Here is a 9,593-nt window from a genome sequence, read left to right as displayed (position 1 = left end):
CCCAGGAGCGCCTCCTGCTGTGTCTCGGGGTGTCTACCCCCGGGATACTGCTGTTTGGTATGGCAGGGCGGGATTCGAGGCTCCCGTTGTGTCATAGCAAACTTGAGGGCATATTAATAAGTGTCCTTTTGTTCCTAAAAAGTCAAAAATGCGGTGAAAATTATATCGCCCTATTTACTAGGTGACGCTAAGATGCATTAATGCATGTTAGCAGCCGGTTTGCTAAGGGCGCGCCTCGTATCTCCAATGGGTTGCAATGTAGGTGTTCTCAGTGGCAAGGTAGGTGTTTCTATGAGAATATAAAAAGGAAGAGAGAGGTATGACAACAGCGTTGTATTTACAAGGCGGCCCTGGATTTGAGGACCGATAGGAAAACTCTTGCTAATTGCGGTTTATGTCGGATCCTAACATCTGTTCTGAAGTAGACTTAAGCATGTTTAATATGCGAGGTGGATTGATGTGTTGAGTCCACAGTCTTATATTAATAAGCTTTTCACTTGCGAACATAAATTTTCGCTGTATTTTTCTCTACATTTTGGAGGCATATTTACAAGGACAGCGTTAAAATTATCGTCGCTTTAGCGTTAGGAAAGTGTCATTAAAGCAGCCATAATGGCTTAATAAAAGGCTTTTGAGAATTCGTGATAATTCCAATAGAATATCAGGTTTACACCAGAACATGTTAACGCTGTCCTTGATATTATTCCCCAAAGTTTGCTATGGCAGGGCGAGAGCCTCGGCTCTCACTCTTGCATAGAAAACAGCAATGTTGAGAAAATCTTCCTGTAAGATAACAAAGGATTTTGAAGTCCATTGTCGCCATTTTAGTTGTAGTTTGCTGCCGTTAAAGCGGCGACAATTTTAACGATGTCCTTGTAAATATATTTTGTAATGTCCGCAATCCCATCTCCCATTTAAATAGGCACAAAGTATTAAGTGAAGTGCATTTTGATTCGTGAAGCAACATTGTCTAATTGTGATTGATAAAGAATTCAAAGAGTTGTGTACTTCTTTTGCTCGTAATGTACATAGGGGCAGATTTACAAGTCCCTTGTGTCACTATTGCATCACTTTTAACAAGGGAAAAGTGGTGCGAAAGTGGCGCAAGGGGCTTGTAAATCTGCTACACAGTGTTCTGTCTTAGTTTGCTTTCCTCTCTGTCATGTAGAGGATTCTAGGTAAATATAACAGTTTTTGTACAGACAGTACCTTTCAACCCTACCCCCAAACTGCTTACTGCCTGTTACCATAGTAAAAGTTCATGGAACACGTAAGTGAGCACACAGGTTACAAGTTCGCCACACAATGTTGCTAATCCAAACAGTTACAGTACTGGAGTTTTTAGAATTTTCCATAGGAACCGTTAATCGCAGCTACAGACTCTGGTAAAGAGCTGGTAAAGAGTTAGCCTCAGTATTATACTTCTTGTTATAAATATAATTTCTATTTGTAATTGTTTAATGTTTTGACATATGACTATCACACTAAATAATAGTGAAATGTTATCAGAAAAAGAAGACGTATATACTTTTTTAAATTAACTTTTATTAAAACAACAATAAATAACTAGAAACGTAACTTTCACATAACAATATAATAAACAAAATGTCACATGGACTCCAATAGAAGGAGGTTAGGTAACCTGCAAAACAAAAATGAAAATAAGTGTTTAAAATTAGATCGATGTGACAGAAGAGGTCAAAGATCACAAATTAAGGTAACACTTGGCAATATTTGGTTATTTGCACGTCTGCAGTGTGCCTGATACATTCCACCTCTCTTATAGGCCCGCGTTGAAGAGGTGTCTCTACAGAAGTGCCTACTGCGTCAGATTTACAGTATGGACCAACAGGTCTTTAAAATGATTCAGAGATTAGACAGAATTAGGTGAGAGATCATGTCATTATGCAGGACAATATTGTTTTTTTGCAACGCATTTAATTGGAGGCATTGTGTATCTAGGTCGCTGTGCTTACCTTTTGTAAACACTGTGTTCAACAGAGCTCACAACTTGAGTTCTGCTTTGTTTCTACACTGAAGACTATATTAAATTCAGCCTTCATTTATTTATCTGCTAATGGACAGCAGCGTCCATAACTTTAAAAGAGAAAGAGAAACAATGTGAGAGAGATTGAGAGAGAGAATGAGAGAAAAATCTACATAAAAAATGTGAGAGAAGGAAAGTAATAGATGGAGCAGGAGAGGTAGTGTTAAAACTGGAGAAAATCTTCGTAACTCACCTTTTTGCTTCCGTTGTGTGTCCAATCACGTGCCGGTTCATAGTGCACCCTCAAGTTTAGTGATCTGAAAGATAGTATAGAGTTAGTAATAGCAGAGTTTATACAACTGCACAAGTATATTTCAGCTTTATATCTTTGCACACTCAGGATACTGTATTACATCAACTTCCACTGCAAGGAGGTATCTGTGCGCTTTTTTTCTCCCAAAGTACTATACCCCATGCACTGCCATTGCATAGCGGTGAGTTCTCATTACTGCGTACCAAGACTGTTGCACCCCATTGACTCCCAGAGTCCGGATGTGAGTGCCTTTTCTTGCGCACTCAGGGGCAGATTTTCAAGCTCCTTGGGCCACTTTAGCGTCACTTTTCCCCTGCTAAAAGTGATGCAAAAGTGGCGGAAGGGGTTTGTAAATCTGCCCCTCAGACTGTTACAACCTATCTATTCTCTCTGCCCGGAGGTAATTGTACATTCCTATGCAGTCAATATACTGAACACTACCCACTCTCTCCGCCCACAGGTGACTTCTCGTTGCTTCAGAAATAAGCTTCTTTGCTCACCTTGTGCCATTGGCGTGATTCAAAGAGGGTGCACCACTTGTCGAAGCAGCCTTGTCAGACGTTGTTACGATGGCCAGGCATCATCGCAGAATCCTCAAACGTTGAGCATTGGAGGTGTTGGGGGGACGCAAATTTGTGAAACACAACCTATTAGATAAAAAGGAAGAGGACGTGAAAGAGTAACTAAAAAGAATATTTGCAGCTCACCTTTCTTTCACCGGTGTGTCTTTCACCACGTGCCGGGACATAATGCACCCTGAAGCTCTACATCTAAAAGATAGTAAAAGAAAGATGTTATGATTGGTAATTGTTACTATCTTAATGTGGAATAGAATTACATCGACTTTCACACACCTTCCCTCCCGCATTTAAAAAACAACTATTTGTACAGTTTCAACTTGTTTAATACGCTTTGATTTTTGAAAAATTAGAATAGTAGTAATGTTTGTTATCCGGTTATGAAAGCAAGTGGTGCGCAGTGATATACGTGTTTTCGATCATCACGAGCGACGGACATTTGACCGAATATAAAAACTTTACTGCTATTGGAAAAAAAAATACCAATGCAATAAGATACGGTATATAGGACTGCGTACGCCTAAATCACTGCGTCACCTTTATGTAACGAGTCTGCTGCACCCCATATACTTCCTCCGCTGCGCACCCAGGCCTCACTGCTCACATTTTCGTGGACAGGGCACCTTCTACATCATGCAGTCCTGCTCTGCCACCAAGAAGTCTCACATATGGTGCTGAGTCTTGATATCGCTATGGCTAAGGACATATTCGTGCTCCCATCATCATCGCAGGTTGCTCACCCGCTCAGTCCTTGCAGTACCACTAACTCAGTGACCAAAGAACCCACGCACGTAGTAGTGGGCCCCCCTGCTCGGTGGTTCAGGTCTACATGAGGCGCCAGGACCACTAGGACGGGCCATCACAGCGCTTGCGACGGGAGCAACTCTAAAATGGCGTAGAACACGTGCCATATGTGCTGGATTGGTGTGGTGTGGGTATATACCAGCCATGAGGGAGTGTGTGTGTGCTGGTCTGACAACTAGACCTGGAAGTAAGAAATCACTACAATGGAAATCTGGGCCATAAACATACCGTTGTTGTATTTTTCTTGAAGCGTGAGGGGTGTGGGCTAGACTGACATATGCCAGTACTGCGTGAGGCTGTGAACGATGACTCGTGAGCTATATGAAAAATCTACTGATTTGGGTGTCCCTGTTGTAGTGCTGCTGTCACCCGGGTCTTACACGGAAATGTGTCATTATGTATGTAAAGTCCCACAATATGGCTAACATGGAAGGTACAGGGTATCACTGACCCTATACTCATCCATAGATGTACAGATAAAAGATGGTGGACATGACACATTTCTGCAAATATGAATGTTTGTTGTACATTCAGTGGAGTGTTGTAGCTGTAGTAATACAGGGCTGTGAAAGGTTTAGGTTGCAGTTTTTGGCACATGAAGGACAGATAATATATATACGTATGTGGTCATTCAGGTATACTGTCGAACTTGGCGCTGGAAATCATTGTTCGAGGCTCGGATTCGCATCCACATCCTGTAATTGTAGAGTAATGACGTAATCAACGCATGCCTGAAAATGTACTGTAATTACGGTGGTCATGTAAATTGTTGATATAGTTTTAGGTCGACTTCGCGATATATAAATGTGCTAAAGAAAAAAGAAATAGTACACATTTATAAATTGTCTATACAGTTTCTTCGGAGTATTTTGTAATGATGCACTTTGTACATTCGTATTTGTAGAATGAGCGAGAGAAAGTTCTATAATCAAAGTTTTTGTTATTGGCAGAGGTAAGATGGTTGCATACCCTTTTTACAGCATAATATAATGTGGTAGGGCGCAGGGGCAGCATTTTACAAACATAATAAGTACACAGACACAGATAGATAGTTGAAGTGGGTACGGGCACGTGTGCTCGATTCCATTTTATTACATTACTGTTGGTGACAAGTAGATTAGTAATCATGATGTCATACACAGATATTCAATCATAAAAAATTTATGACTTCTGCTGTACAAATGTAGGAGCACTATATGTGAAATAATACACAGAAGATTCTATTGTAAAGGGTTCATGAGTTGTGGTGCACTAAGGTAGGATCGGTTTGTGTGGAGCCTGCGATGATGCGTGGTTCAGGCAGAAAGCATTGATAAGAATGTCTTTTGGCAACTGAATTTTGCCTTAATAAGGCCAAGTGGCGATTATTTATGGTGCACTGAGTTAGTGGTACTCTGGTGCTCAGCGTGTGTTCACCCTGCGATGATGCGTGGTTCGAGCGGTCTGTACTCAAAGCATTGAGTGTTGCATAGTGGACTGCTTGAACTTTGAGGGGGAAAAAAACTACCATCAATGGTTATCAATTGCTCTGGAAACTAGGTCTACTGATTGCTCCACTTAACAAATTAAACAATTGTATTTCACGCAGTGCATTCTAACTTTCTCAAAATGGGGACGTATGTCTGGTGGCGATGTTGAAGGTGATGCCTCAGAGGTACTTGATATTGCCGGTGGTGGAGGTACATTTTGGCGCAGTCTTCTACATTCTTTGTGAACATAGTTCACAGGATGCAGGGATTAAAGGTGTTTGCGCATACTAGCAGTGCCACAAGAGTATTTTGTCTGTGCCTTAAATAAATCAATGCTAAATTCCCTACTGCCTGTAGTGTAGATACAAAGCGGAATTCAAGTAGTGAACCCTACAGTCCGCAGTGTTCATCAAAATCACTAGTCAGCACAGTTATAGAAGAATTCTTTTTTTCACTTATTTTAACACAATCTGAATACATACAGTATAATTGTCTTTGCATTAAGTAAATCAAGGCTGAATTTCATACTGTCTATAGTGTAGATGCAAAGCTGAATTCAAGTTGTAAACCCTGCTGTCCACAGTGTAGATCTTAGGGTGGACTGCATCATCTGTAATCATGATTGAAATGAAAGATAGAACATGTATAGAATACATTGTTGAAATATGTATGTTTCAGGGACATTATAGTTCAAATCGTGACCTGTGCTGTCCTTAGTGTTGAACATTGCAAGCACTCACCCCCAGTCAACTAATCTGGGTTTACTCCATCATTGTTCTTTAGCTCACTCTGCCACCCTAGTTCAGACATAGCCATATGCAAATCAGTCTGAACCTGTGCCTCATGGGAACAGTCCAACCCAAACTGTCAAGCAATGTCTTCCCTGGACTGGAAACAAGCATCCTGGGACCGGTTTCGGGTTCATAACCCTTATCAGCCAGGCTATCTTGAATCCAGTGGCCAAGTGAGCAAGGGAACCACGTCTGGGCATACCCTGCCAACTTAGGGTGAAATTAGCAAAACCAAAGGGGATGATGGATGGAGTGTTGAACATTGCAAGCACTCACCCCCAATCAACTGATCTGGGTTTAATCCATCATCGTTCTTTAGCTCACTCTGCCCCCCCAGTTCAGACATAGCCATATGCAAATCAGTCTGACTCTGTGCCTCATGGGAACAGTCCAGACTGAACTGCCAAGCCATTACTTTCCTGGACAGGAAACAAGCATCCTGGGACTGGTTTCGGGTTCATAACCCTCATAAGCCAGGCTATCTTGAATCCAGTCGCCAAGCGAACAAGTGACCCACGTCTGGGCAAACCCTACCAACTTAGGGTGAAATTAGCCAAACCAAAGGGGACGAAGGATGGAGTGTTGAACATTGCAAGCACTCACCCCAGGTCAACTAATCTGGGTTTAATCCATCATCGTTCTTTAGCTCACGCTGCCATCCCAGTTCAGACATAGCCATATGCAAATCAGTCTGACCCTGTGCCTCATGGGAACAGTCCAGCCCAAACTGCCAAGCCATGTCTTCCCTGGACCAGAAACAAGCATCATGGGACCGGTTTCGGGTTCCTAACCCTCATCAGCCAGGCTAACTTGAATCCAGTGGCCAAGTAAGCAAGGGACCCACGTCTGGGCATACCCTGCCAACTTAGGGTGAAATAGCAAAACCAAAGGGGATGATGGACAGAGTGTTGAACATTGCAAGCACTCACCCCCAGTCAACTGATCTTGGTTTAATCCATCATCGTACTTTAGCTCACTCGGCCACCCCAGTTCAGACATAGCCATATGCAAATCAGTCTGACCCTGTGCCTCATGGGAACAGTCTAGCCCGAACTGCCAAGCCATTTCTTCCCTGGACCCGAAACTAGCATCTTGGGTGGATTTCTGGCTCATCAGCCGTCATCAGCCAGGCTAGCTCTAATCCAGTGGCAAAGTGAGCAAGGGACCCACATCTGGCCATACCCTGCCTACTTAGGGCTAACAAAGCTAAATCAAAGGGGATGATGGACGGAGTGTTGAACATTATCTATTTGTGTAAGATAACGGATCTGTTTCCAGTATGAATCAAATTCCTCAAATCAATTAACTTCTGCAGGGCCTGATCACAGGCTCCTTAATTGCATCCTGACAAGTTGGTTTATAAATTGATTTCTAAAAAGCAATTCCTGATCTTAAACTTATCACAAGCAGGTATACATGTCCTCACTGGCATTGAGGCCCCCGGATTCCTGCTGTTAAATTCCAGGATGTACCTCGTTTCCAGCAAACATAGCTTGGCATCCCTGTTACCACCCCTTTTCAGGGGTAAGATCGTATCAACAAGATAATATTGAAGACTCTCGGGGTCACTATTGTGAGTTGATTCGAAATGCCGCGCTACGGGATATGTTTGGTCCCTTCCTGATATGGCTCTTAGATGCTGCAGTATCCGTTTGTGGGCAGGCAAACGTGTGCTGCCCACATATCGCAGCCCACACGGGCACTACAGCACATAGACCACATATTCGGTTTTGCATGTGAGTCTTTTACTGATTGCAATTGGTTTATCGCAAAAAGGGATAGAGTAGTGGGTTTTGTTCACTTCGTGATGGCACACTTTACAAAAAAGACACTTTTTCAAACCCTTACTTAAAGCCATCCAGGTTTCTGAGATTGGCCTGTCCAAGCTGTTGCTTACCAAAGCATTGGCTATTGTTGGTGATCTACGGAATGTAAGGTCTGGTTTGTTTGCCACAAATCTTCCTATGACCGGATCCCCCCTCACAATATTCCAGTTTTTACTGAAGATTTTCCTGATCTCCGCATGTTGCATACTGTAAGTTACAATGGCCCTTGATTGTATAATCTTGGAGTTAGTTTTTGTAATTTTAGTTTTGGGTATCAAAGCCTGTTCTCTTGAGATTGTTTGAGTGCGTTTAATTGCCATTTTATTATGCTCTCACTTTACCCTCTCTCCAAGAAACGTATCTTACGCTCTCTCTGGGCCCTCTCACAGTCAGTATCCATGCTGCAAATACGCCTCAGCCTCAGCATCTCCCCGTAGGGGATGCTGCGGATGAGGTGCCACGGGTGCTGACTGGTTGCATGGAGCAACGTGTTCCCCGCGGTTGCCTTTCTGTGCAGCTTAGTTTCCATCTTGTTATCCTTAATGTATACTCGACATCCAAAAAGCTTATCTCTCTCTATGGATTTCTGATGTAAATTGCAAGTTGTAAGTATTAACATTCAATTTCTCTATGAAATTTGTGGCATCCTCCTTGGATCCCCTCCAAATCATAAAGAGGTCATCTATGTACCTTAACTATAGCATCACATTTGTTGGTCATGATGCCCTTGTGTTGGTCCATGAGGACCCACTCCTCCCACAGCCCCATGTGTAGACACGCGAAGCTGGGGGAAAAGCAGGCCCCCATGGCCACCCCTCTCATCTGTTGATACACTTGGCCGTTGAATATGAAAAAGTTCTGCTCCAGGCATAACCTCGACATTCCAACAACCATTCTATTATGATGTACATAGTGCATAGGGTGCTTATCCAGGTAGTGTTCCACTGCCTTAACACCATCCCCATGTCTAATCGAAGTATACAATGAATTGACATCCAGAGTCATTAGTAAATAATCCTCATTCCAAACAATTCCCTTCAGTTTGCAGATAAAGTCAGTAGTGTCTCTCACATATGAATTCAATTTTATAACCCATTCCTGCAAGAAATAATCGATATACCTAGAGATATTTTCCGTCGAACTGCCTATGGCTGAAATAATGGGACTCCCAGGTGGTATTTCTATGGTTCTAGTGAAATGTCTAACTAACTATAACATCCCTGAAACCTATGCTTTTTTCAGTAAAAAAAATATAAAATAATATATATATATATATATATATATATATATATATATATATATATATATATATATATATATATATATATATATATATATATATATACATATATATATTCACACAACAAGTCCTCCGAGTAGAGAGCCCCCAACCCTTCAGGGTAGCCTCGTGAGCGGGCACGGAGACGCCCGGAAATTCCACCACGGACACAAAACTGAACGAGGCACACTTCTGGAAAGGAAACTCTTTAATTGCCGGTTTTTGCCGTACAAGCGCCCTCCTTAGCCCAACATGTTTCAGCATACACAGCCTTGGTCACGGACAGAGGGTATTTGCAAAGTGCGTACTGGACGGCAATTTAAATGTTTTGAGTCACGTGACTGTTCAAGAACTGCTTCTCCCATAATACTCCACAGTGATCTGGTAAGTGTTCGAGTTTGCAGAATTGTACTTATTAAGAAGAAAGTTCTCATAATTTTAAACAGCACTGTGATGCGTGTAATTCTTATAACATCCAAATGGAGAGAACAGTCACGGAAAATTAACACCAAGCTGTAGAGGTTGTTAAAGTCACCTTGAATCAAA

Source organism: Lissotriton vulgaris, unplaced genomic scaffold (genome assembly GCF_964263255.1).
Source record: "Lissotriton vulgaris unplaced genomic scaffold, aLisVul1.2 SCAFFOLD_753, whole genome shotgun sequence".
NCBI lineage: Eukaryota > Metazoa > Chordata > Amphibia > Caudata > Salamandridae > Lissotriton > Lissotriton vulgaris.
This window is presented reverse-complemented; position numbering follows the sequence as displayed.